Source organism: Globicephala melas, chromosome 2 (assembly GCF_963455315.2).
Source record: "Globicephala melas chromosome 2, mGloMel1.2, whole genome shotgun sequence".
NCBI classification, from domain to species: Eukaryota; Metazoa; Chordata; class Mammalia; order Artiodactyla; family Delphinidae; genus Globicephala; species Globicephala melas.
The window spans coordinates 102,576,458-102,589,067 of record NC_083315.2 but is presented as its reverse complement, the minus strand read 5'-3'; the positions used below and the strand labels follow the sequence as shown (position 1 = coordinate 102,589,067).

General features: G+C 39.3%; 1 protein-coding gene and 1 long non-coding RNA gene across 3 annotated transcripts in view; one reads left to right on the top strand and one right to left on the bottom strand.

Annotated features, from left to right (window-relative positions):
* Nucleotides 1-12,610, top strand: part of LOC138842557 (uncharacterized) — a 178,253-nt gene that overhangs the window by 14,650 nt on the left and 150,993 nt on the right. Inside the window, exon 1 of one of the 2 annotated variants that reach the window (XR_011377251.1) lies at nucleotides 9,313-9,402. The exons of the other annotated variant lie outside the window; for it this stretch is intronic. This is a non-coding gene — a long non-coding RNA (uncharacterized lncRNA). Of the gene's footprint in view, nucleotides 1-9,312; nucleotides 9,403-12,610 lie in introns of those variants that run through there. 2 annotated transcript variants of the gene reach the window in all.
* Nucleotides 1-12,610, bottom strand: part of LOC115852091 (T cell receptor alpha chain MC.7.G5-like) — a 358,045-nt gene that overhangs the window by 303,223 nt on the left and 42,212 nt on the right. The window lies entirely within an intron of this gene.

Below are 12,610 nucleotides of genomic sequence, written 5' to 3'. Positions count from 1 at the left end.
CATGTGTTTGCATTTTTTACAGTTTTTTTCCTGTAATTGATATCTAGTTTCATAGTGTTGTGGTCAGAAAAGATACTTGATATAATTTAAATTTTCTTAAATTTACCAAGGCTGGATTTGTGACCCAAGATGTGATCTCTCCTGGAGAATATTCCATGAGCACTTGAGAAGAAAGTATACTGTTGTTTTGGATGGAATGTCCTATAAATGTCAATTAAATCCACGTTGTTTAATGTGTCATTTAAAGCTTCTATTTTCTTATTTATTTCCATTTTGGATGATCTGTCCACTGCTGAAAGTGAGGTGTTAAAGTCCACTACTATGATTGTGTTACTGTCAATATCCCCTTTTATGGCTATTAGCATTTGCCTTATGTATTGAGGTGCTCCTGTGTTGGGTGTATAAATATTTACAATTGTTATATCTTCTTGGATTGATCCCTTGATCATTATGTAGTGTCGCTCTTTGTCTCTTGTAGTCGTCTTTATTTTAAACTCTATTTTGCCTGATATGAGAATTGCTACTCCAGCTTTCTTTTGATTTCCATTTGCATGGAATATCTTTTTCCATCCCCTCACTTTCAGTGTGTATGTGTCCCTAGGTCTGAAGTGGGTCTCTTGTAGACAGCATATATACAGGTCTTGCTTTTCTGTCCATTCGGCCAGTCTATGTCTTTTGGTTGGAGCATTTAATCCATTTACATTTAAGGTAATTATGAACATGTAGTACCTATTACCATTTTCTTAATTGTTTTGGGTTTGTTATTGTAGGTCTTTTCCTTCTCTTGTGTTTCCTGCCTAGAGAAGTTCTTTTAGCATTTGTTGTAAAGTTGGTTTGGTGATGCTGAATCCTCTTAGCTTTTGCTTGTCTTAAAGGTTTTAATTTGTCCATCAGATCTGAATGAGATCCTTGCTGGGTAGAGTAATCTTGGTTGTAGGTTTTTCCCTTTCATCACTTAAAATATGTCCTGGCACTCCCTTCTGGCGTGCAGAGTTTCTGCTGAAAGATCAGCTGTTAACCTTATGGGCATTCCCTTGTATATTATTTGTTGTTTTTCCCTTGCTACCTTTAATATTTTTTCTTTGTATTCAACTTTTGATAGTTTGATTAATATGTGAATTGGCGTGTTTCTCCTTGGATTTATCCTGTATGGGACTCTCTGCACTTCCTGGACTTGACTGACAATTTCCTTTCCCATATTAGGGAAGTTTTCAACTATAATCTCTTCCAGTATTTTCTCAGTCCCTTTCCTTTTCTCTTCTTCTTCTGGGACCCCTATAATTCGAATGTTGGTGCATTTAATTTTGTGCCAGAGGTCTCTTGAGACTGTCGTTGATTCTTTTCATTCTTTTTTCTTTATTCCACTCTGTGGTAGTTATTTCCACTATTCTCTCTTTCAGGTCACTTACCTGTTCTTCTGTCTCAGTTATTCTCTATTGATTCCTTCTAGAGAATTTTTAATTTCATTTATTTTGTTGTTCATCATTGTTTGTTTGCTCTTTAGTTCTTCTAGGTCCTTGTTAAACGTTTCTTGTATTTTCTCCATTCTATTTCCAAGATTTTGGATCATCCTTCCTATCATTACTCTGAATCCTTTTTCAGGTAGACTGCCTATTTCCTCTTCATATTTTTTGCTCTGGTGGGTTTTTCCCTTACTCTTTGCTCTGCTGCATATTTCTCTGTCTTCTCATTTTGTTTAACTTACTGTGTTTGGGTTTCCCTTTTGCAGGCTGCAGGTTCATAATTCCCCTTGCTTTTGGTGTCTGCTCCCATTGGATAAGGTTAGTTCAGTGTGTTGTGTAGGCTTCCTCGTGGAGGGGACTGGTGTCTTTGTTCTGGTGGGTGGGGTTGGATCTTGTCTTTTTGGTGGTCAGGGCTGCGTCCAGTGGTGTGTTTTGTGGTGTCTGTGAGCTTAATATTATTTTAGGCAGCCTCTCTGCTGATGGGTAAGGCTGTGTTCCTGTCTTACAAGTTGTTTGGCATAGGGTGTCCAGCACTGGAGCTTGCTGGCCATTGGGTGGAGCAGGGTCTTAACATTGAGGCGGAGATCTCTGGGAGTGCTCTCACTGATTGATATTACATGTGGCCGGGAGGTTTCTAGTGGTCCAATGTCCTGAACTCAGCTCTTCCACCTCAGAGGTTCAGGCCTGACACCAGGCCGGAGGACCTAGACAACAGGGGCTTATATTTGGGCTCTCCATTCTGCTCCATTGATCAATGTGTTTTTTTTTATGCCACTACCAGTGTTTTGACTACTATAGCTTTGTAATATACTTTGAAATAAGCAAATGTGATGCCCTCAGTTTTGTTCCTCTTTCTCTAGATTGCTTTGGGTATTGGTGGTCTATTTTGGTACCATACAAATTTCAGGATTTTTTTGTTCTGTTTCTGTGAAAAGTGCCATAGAATTTTGACAAGGATTTCATTCAATCTGTAGATTGCTTTGGGTACTATGGATATTTCAACAATTTAATTTTTTACGTCCATGAGAACAAAGTATCTTCCCATTTATTTTTGTCTTCTCAATTTCCTTAATCAATGTCTTATAGATTTCAATGTACAGGTCTTTCACTTCCTTGTTTAAATTTATTCCTAAATATTTTCTATTCGATGCAATTGTAAATGGAATTGTTTTCTTAACATCACCTTCTGATAGTTTGTTAGTAGTATGTGGAAACACAACTGATTTTTGTGTATTGGTTTTGTATCCTGCAACTTTACTGAATTTGTGTATTAGTTCTAACATATACTGACATCTTGTGGGCACATCTCCCACTGCTAAGCCAAATGATGTGATTTTCTTTTCACTTTCTCTTTTTGTGTATGAAAAAGTACACATTAAGAACTGGAGTAGGAAGTCTCTATGCTGTTTATTTTCGGTTGAACAATGTTTAGTTCATAAGCAAGTTAAAAGATTTTTCTAATGGAATTTTTATTGGCATTTTTGTGGCCTATTGAGGAAGAACACCAAGTCTTATACAGCCTTGAGAGGAGGGGGAAAGTCTCTCTAAATGACAAGAAAGATGGGGCTTCCCTGGTGGTGCAGTGGTTAAGAATCTGCCTGCCAATGCAGGGGACACGGGTTCGAGCCCTGGTCTGGGAAGATCCCACATGCCACAGAGCAACTAAGCCCATGCACCACAACTACTGAGCCTGCGCTCTAGAGCCCGTGAGCCACAACTACTGAGCCCATGTGCCGCAACTACGGAAGCCCAGGCGCCTACAGCCCATGCTCCACAAGAGAAGCCACCACAATGAGAAGCCCGCGCACTGCAACGAAGAGTAGCTCCCGCTCTCCGCAACTAGAGAAAGCCCGTGAGCTGCAACGAACACCCAACACAGCCAAAAATAAAATAAATAAATTCATAAAAATTTTAAAGAAAAGAAATACTTTTTAAAAAATGACAAGAAAGAGTAAATGAGACTCAGATACAGAGGGTGATGTGCTCAAAGTGACTGAGAAGGTTAAGGTCAGATCCTAACCTAGAAACCAAGTTGCCCGATTCTCTGGTCTCCTAAAATGTTTCTAGGGATCATGTGTTACTAGGAGGGCATTTATAGACGGCATGTCTTGGTATAAAGGAAACAATAGACCTGGCACTCATCCTTACGCTCCACAAACCCTGTCCATAACTGGTCTTTCCCCATTCTCTGCGTGTGCCTAGCGGCCCCAACACAGAGTGGACTGGCCAGGAGGAGAGAAAGGAGGGAAAAAAGGAAAGACACTGTAAGAAAGAAGGGGGAGTAGCCTTGAAAACGTTTTCTTGTTATCTTCTCAAGTTTAAGAGAACTAAAAGAGATTGAGGAAAAATAATTCTCTTCCCATTGGAAAAAAAATTACACTTTTCTTTGTTCCTACAAAAAATTGACAGAAATGGATCAATTAAGCTGGAAATCTGCATAGCCACTTCCTGTCTTCCTCTTTGTGTGTCATCCCATTGTAAGTAGCAAGAAAACCTTTCATAATGGATTGGGACAAGGCCAGGAATCATTGAATGTTTGGAAGCTGTGCCGAGACTATTCTGCTTATAACAAAGAGAATAAAATATATCATTTGTCATAGTTTCCACATGACTTCAATATTGCATGTGAGCTAACTACTCTTTCCCCATCTGATCAGGGACGTTACTGACAGAGATAACAGCAGGCCCCTCTTGCGACTAAACACATGAATGCCGTCACCAGATCCCAGGCAAGTCCACCTACCAGCTTTTGTAAAGTTACTGTACGGATAATGGAAGAGAACAGCTTAGATGTGCGTCTCATGTTACAGATGGGACAGTTTTGGTCATTTAAGTTTTTAGAATGATCACTGTGTGTAACAAGACAATTGTTGCAGTATTTACAGAGTTTTTGCTTTTTTTCATTTTTCAAACCACATGATGTTTCCTTCATTCAGGCAGATGGGTGATTCTCAGCTCATCACTTCAAAGAAAGGACGTACTGCTGGGAAAAAAATAAAGCTGCCTTGCTTACCATTTTATTTCAAAAGTTTTCGTCCTATAGGCAAATCAAAGGACAAGCATCAGTTACAGATTTAGGAGATGATACACTGAAATAATACAAGCTAGCCTACCTGAGGCAAAATAAGCATTTTCTAAGTGGAGCAAGGGGGAGAGGAGAGAGTATCCGAGTAAAGCAAGGAGGCATAAGTATTGATGGGTCCTTGGAGGAACATTGAACCTTATCCCCTAGAGACATCTTGGAAAGAAAACCATAAGACCTCTGGGCCACTTTCATGTATTAAATAAATCTCAGTGCAGCCCTGGTTAAAACTTCCATCTTCATTTCTCTCTTCTGCTCTTTGAACCTGAGGCTTGACTCCTGGCTGCAGTAAGGTCAGCATGGCTTGCTCTGTTCTCTTCCTCTGCCTTTTGTCTTTGGTTCTAATTCCCTTGAGGTTAGGGAAGAAACAAAAATTAAGAAGAATTTTTTTAAAATGGCAGACACGTTCTCATTTAACTGGTGTGCACCTTTGGGTGTCACTGCTTTCCTGCCCAACCACTGATGGCCTCGATGTGCGAGCATCCCTGTGAGAGAGCAGCCGGGGACCCTCAGGAGCCTCCTCAAGGCAGGAACTCCCCCTCCCTGTCAGATCCCATTCAGGAAGCACTCCCCATGGCCTCTTGTCTCCCCTTTTCCTGGTGGAGAACTGGCTGATGACTCAGGCCTGCTGCCTTCAGAGGTGGCACCTGTGGGACACAGCACTCACTCCTCCTCACCATGCCTCATGGAGACACCCAGGCAGCCCCAATGCTGCCCCCCTTCACTGTACCATCCTTCTCTGATTTCCTCATCTTCTGCTTAAGTAGATGCAAAAATAGATCAAAATCTGCTCCAGAAACAGATATCCAAAGACAGAATGCCATGCAGTTTTCCTTTTTACTCCGATGATCTCTGTCTTTAAAAGCAAGTATTTTAGGATAGCGATGTCTGAAGTGGCTCATGGGGAAAGTGGAACACTCTGATGATACTCTTCTCCTGACTGCTGCATCCCTCACATCAGCTAAAGAAGTGAAGATCAGGGGTTGCAGGGTCTGTACAGTTGCTTCTTCATAAATCCTAGAGTGCCTGGCTGTGAGTTGTTCTTAATGGAAAATGGTGAACGCTTAATGCCTCTTGGTCCCTAGTTCTGGGTCCCAGCTGCCAAATTTGTGACAATGAAAAATGCTCCAGAGTACATCTTATTCATCTAAATGGAAAAAAAACCTCTTTGATTCTATAAGTGATTCTAAATAAAGGTTTCTAATTCTTAAGACAAAATAAAAAAATATACATATATAGTCCAATATTTTATATTGTGTAATTTATATATATTATAATTAAATATATTCCAATAATATTAGTAATATCAATTAATATTTACCAATTAGATGAGCTTGAGGAACAAAATTCAATAATAAGCCCTGCACCAACCAAGTCACCACAGATACAGGAAAAGGAAAGCCTGGCTGTGAGGATATGGCCGAAGATTAAACATGGTCATAAAACAATTATAAGTCATCAGTGTGGTCTCTCCTGGAAATTATTAGGAGAACTATGAAGGCAGAGGTTAGATAATTATTGTGCTATATTTTGCAGTAAACAAAATTTTATCAGTGTTGTAAATTGCTTTGTAAATTGCTTTCTTCAATATGAATTTTAAATATTGTAAAGAATCCAGAAAGAGTAAAAAGATTAATTAAAATTATGAAGTATAATATATTTAGCCTTTAGAACAGAGGAGGAAATATTAAGAAATAACTGACTCATGGCCTTTAACATATAGAGAGGTTTTGTTTTTTAATTAAAAATAAAGAATGAAAACAAATAAACAACGAACACTTACAAAAATCTTTGATCCAACAGCGTCCATCATCATAACAATAGCCCTTGGCATAGAATTCAGACTTTCTCCATTTCACGTTTGAGTACCTGCAGTTACAAAAGGCATTCCACTAACAGCTGGCCTAGCTCATTAACGTGACAAAAACTTGCACTTACATCAGTTTTATACCAAATCTCACCATTCATTAAACCATGGATAAATTTCTTTTTGCTGTTGTTGAAAACAAAAGTCATTACCTTGTTTATCATTAAAAAAGAGATTTTATTTTTACTAATCAAAATAGGATATGGTTTAATCAGAATAAGGTGTTAACGTGCATTAGGTATCCCCAGGTGGGTTCTGAGGTTCTCTAACCACCTAACATCTAAGTGAATACACAACACATACATTTTCATATCATCCATCCTCCTGAAATTCAGCAGTCTTCCATTTATAGTGTTTTTCAGAGTAAAATCTCCCAGTCACTTGAACCAAAATCATCAAGTAACTCACTAAAAAAGTAAACCCCCAACCTCATGCCAGACCTACTGAATCAGAATCTGTTCATCAGAATAAGACATATTTTTTCTTCATGTGATTCTTAAATGTACAGTAAAATTTGAGAAATACTGTCCAATTGGTTAACTCTGGAGCTTTTATTTTTTAATCTCATCTTATATTGCCTGCAGCGTTTACTTTATCTCAGAAATCCCTTCATCTTTAAACATTCTTAAGCCTCAGTTTCCTCAACTGAGGATGGGTTAATATTACTTTGCGGTTTTTAGATTATAAAATGAGTTGTAAAGTGCTTAGCAATGGACTTGGCATATGGTAAGTGTTCCATAAATGATAATAAAGATGATTGTGGTAATGATGCGAATGACAAAATAAGGGCAGGTGGAAACAAGGATCCCATGATAATTCTCTGATCTCTTTCCCTGAACACATTGGGCAGACTTTAAAGCTGTAAACCCAAAAGATTAAAATTAAACAAAACCAGATGGTGTGGATAAAAGAATACCTCTCTTTCCCTAAATCAGGAAATTTCCACATCTGCTTTCCGTCTTTGTAGACCTTGCCTCTTCCCCTCCCCACACGGGAGGGGTGAGGAGGGTTGATTCTGTTGTTCGCAGTCCATTTATGAGTAGGAAATTAGTCCTTAGTCTAACTTAAAATGTAGGACTCAAGACTCCACTCACTCTGCTTATATCGCTTGCATTTTAAGTCTTTGCCTACCTGTGATAATAAGCAAATCTAAGGAGAGCTAATTTAGTACGCTGTGATTGGCTACCTCTTTCTCTTTCTCTTTCAGCTCAGATACTTGAAAATCAAGTCAACTCTTGGCCAGTTTGATGCGTGGCCTATCTCTCCTACTCATCCTTATAGGAATTCTGAGCTTGCTTTTCTGGATTCAGAAGGAAGTAGGAAACTCCACTTAGGCCTGAACCTCAACCCACCTTTCCTGCTTTAGAGGTAATCAGGTCGTGGTTCAGCTGAAAGTCCTTCTTCACTTTCCATTTGTATTAAGCTAATACATATAAGCATCCTCAGGAATCTTCCCAGTGGTGAGCAGGGCAGGATTTGGCCATTCTTACGTCCCTGGAAATATCATCATGGGACATAAAATCCCCACTTCAAATGGAAATTACCAAACATTTTAGTTGAATAATAATGAATATATGACATATCCAAACATGTGGGATACAGCAAAAGCAGTACAGAAGGTCCCTGACTTACGGTTTTCTGACTTTATAATGGTATGAAAGTGATATGCATTAAGTACAAACCACACTTCAAATTTTGAATTTTGATCTTTTCCTGGGCTAGTATGATGCTCTCTTTTGATGCTGGACAGCTCCCAGCCAGTCACTGGATCACAAGGGTAAACGACCATCACACTACTACCGAAGGTAAAATAGATAGCTAGTGGGAAGCAGCTGCATAGCACAGGGAGATCAGCTCGGTGCTTTGTGACCACCTAGAGGGGTGGGATAGGGAGGGTGGGAGGTAGACACAAGAGGTAGGAGATATGGGGATATATGTATATGTATAGCTGATTCACTTTGTTATAAAGCAGAACCTAACACGCCATTGTAAAGCAATTATACTCCAATAAAGATGTTAAAAAAAACAAAACAAAACCGGTCGGAACCCAGACAACCACTCTGCTTTTTGTTTTCAGTACAGTATTCAATAAATTACATGAGAGAGTCAGCACCATATTATAAAATAGGCTTTGTGTTAGATAATCTTGCCCAACTGTAGGCTAATATAAGTGTTCTGAGCACGTTCAAGGTAAGCTAGGCTAAGCCATGATGTCCGGAGTTTAGGTGTATTAAATGCTCTTTTGACTTAAGATATTTTCAACTTATGATGTGTTTATTGGGATGTAACTCCACTGGAAGTCAAGGAGTATTTGTAATTAGAGGCAAATTTATGGATTTAAATTATATTTGTTAGGAAAGAAGAAATGTTGAGAATCAATAGTCAAACTTGCAACTCAAAGAACTAGAAAAAGTAGCAAGATAAATAAAAGAAAGTAAAGGTAGTAAATAATAAACTATGTGCAGGAGAAACAAAACTGACCAACTTTCACAAGAAAAAACAAATATATAAAGAACCCCTTACCCGTTAAAGTAACTGAATCCATAATTGAAGGATTATTAAGTTTCTCCCATAAGTGAAACTCTATGCTTAGGTGGCTCACTAGTGAACTTTCTGAAAATTAAAAAAAAATTATTAAAAACCCTGTACAAATTCTTCTATAGATAGAAAAGGAACCATAAGTTGCAACTTATCTAATGAACTATTATCATCTTGATACCAAAATCTGACCTAAACATTTTAATGAAAGACAAAGTTGAATACCAGTATCACTCAGGATCCTGGACAGAATGAACAGTAATCTCTGCTGTCTGGCTATGTCACAAGATTTCATTCTCCATAGGACTACTTGAAAAGAGGTTCTGGGTGCTAAGCAACTACTTCATCGAGGAAGGAAAACACCAAAGATGCCCTGATTCCAGAGCCCCAGCTGCAGGGTTTGTGTACAGGCTGCAGGTGCCTGGGGAGCACTGTGTCTTCACAGCACAGAGGTAAGTGGCTGAGTCTTCAGGTTTAGGGGCTGTGATGTGCAGAGAGCTTCCCTTCTTTAACAAGGTGGCTTTTAGTCTTTCGTTCTGCTTTTCTTCCCCAACTGAGTAAAGAAGGAAGAGAAGTTCGGGTCCCTTCCCAGGATCCTGTCTATACCACAGTAGCCCTTTAAAATTGCTGACCGTGTAGCTGCAGTTGAGGATGAGACTGTCTCCCTCCTGGATTTTCAGGGTCTGAGGACTCTGCTCCACCTTGTCTTCTCCCCTCAACCCTGTTCAGGAAAACAAAATCAGAAATGAAACAAAGCTTTCAGTTCAGCAGTTTTGAAAAATTCCAACAAGAAACCTGGGATGAGCTGAGACTAAACCCCTCTCTCTCTTCTCTCCAGCTTTGGATAAATGTGCCCTTATGGTTCTCATCTCTTAACCTCCAACTTACAGCCAAGCTGAAGCCACAAGACTATGAATGCACATTCCAGCATGTTCTCCATCCTGATATCACACTCTTGATACAATTTTAATGATTCCAAATCTTCTCCCCTGAGGAGCTGCTCCTGTGTCTTAGTTCTCCTTCTCTAATGCACGAGATAGCCTTTCTGTTGGTGGCTCAGCCAATCAAGAGCAAATCCTCTAGTAGCTGTCATGCTTTTGACAGTTAAGGCACTGGAGGAATGAGAGGAATGGAACCACTGCCACCTGGTGGTCACAAACACAAACATCTCACAGGACCCACTCCATGCCCCCTACAAAGACAAAAATTGATGGGAGGACATTTTTTATATTGGTGGGCATAGTGCGTATGAGGTTTAAAGTAGTAGTCAGAAAAGCCTTCTCTGCCTGCAATTTGAATCGTTTCATTGTTCCTTGTTTGGCCTTTAAAGCTAAACTGCTACCAGAGGTTATAAAAGTTGAACCCAAGCATAGGTGTAATGGATTGTGTTTCTCTTTATAGTACACAAGAATCTCAGCAGGGGGGACCTTAAAAGGACTAGAGTGCTGAAAAAAGCGGGGGGATAAAAGAGCTGTGGATATGTCTGGAGACCTCTTTGACAGAGAATTGGGAACATAAGAAACCATTGCTTCAATTAATTTTATGCCTGGCTACAGGGACCAAGTGTAACTAAAACTCAGGGTCACGAACTTGATAGATCTTAGGAGAACAGGAGGGAAGAGCATGGCAGAGGGAAAGCAGAGCTCTCCATTCTAGACCTGGAGAGATCAGCACATCACAGAGCAGAGTGGGGAACAGGAAGATACGTATAGCAAAACTAGTATTGTTTAATTTGTTTGGTTCTATGACACTCCGCTGGGTTTTTTGTTTTGTTTTGTTTTTGTTTTTACATCTTTATTGGAGTATAATTGCTTTACAATGGTGTGTTACTTTCTACTTTATAACAAAGTGAACCAGTTATACATATACATATGTTCCCATATCTCTTCCCTCTTGCGTCTCCCTCCCACCCTCCCTATCCCACCCCTCCAGGCGGTCACAAAGCACCAACTGATCTCCCTGTGCTATGGGGCTCCTTCCCACTAACTATCTACCTTACGTTTGTTAGTGTATATATGTCCATGCCTCTCTCTCGCTTTGTCACAGCTCACCCTTCCCCCTCCCCATATCCTCAAGTCCATTCTCTAGTAGCTCTGTGTCTTTATTCCTGTCTTACCCCTAGGTTCTTCATGACATTTTTTTCCTTAAATTCCATATATATGTGTTAGCATACGGTACTTGTCTTTCTCTTTCTGACTTATTTCACTCTGTATGAAAGACTCTAGGTCTATCCACCTCATTACAAATAACTCAATTTCGTTTCTTTTTATGGCTGAGTAATATTCCATTGTATATATGTGCCACCGCTTCTTTATCCATTCATCCGATGGTGGACACTAAGGTTGTTTCCATCTCCGGGCTATTGTAAATAGAGCTGCAATGAACATTTTGGTACATGACTCTTTATGAATTATGGTTTTCTCAGGGTATATGTCCGGTAGTGGGATTGCTGGGTCATATGGTAGTTGTATTTGCAGTTTTTTAAGGAACGTCCATACTGTTCTCCACAGTGCCTGTATCAATTTATATTCCCACCACCAGTGCAAGAGGGTTCCCTTTTCTCAACACCCTCTCCAGCATTTATTGTTTCTAGATTTTTTGATGATGGCCATTCTGACCGGTGTGAGATGATATCTCATTGTAGTTTTGATTTGCATTTCTCTAATGATTAATGATGTTGAGCATTCTTTCATGTGTTTGTTGGCAGTCTGTATATTTTCTTTAGAGAAATGTCTATTTAGGTCTTCTGCCCATTTTTGGATTGGGTTGTTTGTCATTTTCTCATTGAGGTGCATGAGCTGCTTATAAATTTTGGAGATTAATCCTTTGTCACTTGCTTCATTTGCAAATATTTTGTCCCATTCTGAGGGTTGTCTTTTGGTCTTGTTTATGGTTTCCTTTGCTGTACAAAAGCTTTGAAGTTTTATTAGGTCCCATTTGTGTATTTTTGTTTTTATTTCCACTTCTGTAGGAGGTGGGTCAAAAAGGAACTTGCTGTGATTTATGTCATAGAGTATTCTGCCTATGTTTTCCTCTGAGAATTTGATAGTTTCTGGCCTTACAGTTAGGTCTTAATCCATTTTGAGGTTATTTTTGTGTATGGTGTTAGGGAGTGATCAAATCTCAAACTTTTACATGTAGCTGTCCAGTTTTCCCAGCACCACTTATTGAAGAGGCTGTCCTTTCTCCACTGTACATTCCTGCCTCCTTTATCAAAGATAAGGTGACCATATGTGCGTGGGTTTATCTCTGGGCTTTCTATCCTGTTCCATTGATCTATCTTTTTGTTTTTGTGCCAGTACCATACTGTCTTGATTACTGTAGCTTTGTAGTATAGTCTGAAGTCAGGGAGCCTGATTCCTCCAGCTCCGTTTTTCGTTCTCAAAATTGCTTTGGCTATTCGGGGTCTTTTGTGTTTCCATACAAATTGTGAAAGTTTTTGTTCTAGTTCTGGGAAAAATGCCACTGGTAGTTTGATAGGGATTGCATTGAATCTGTAGACTGCTTTGGGTAGTAGAGTCATTTTCATAATGTTGATTCTTCCAATCCAAGAACATGGTATATCTCTCTATCTATTTGTATCATCTTTAATTTCTTTCATCAGTGTCTTATAATTTTCTGCATACAGGTCTTTTGTCTCCTTAGGTAGGTTTGTTCCTA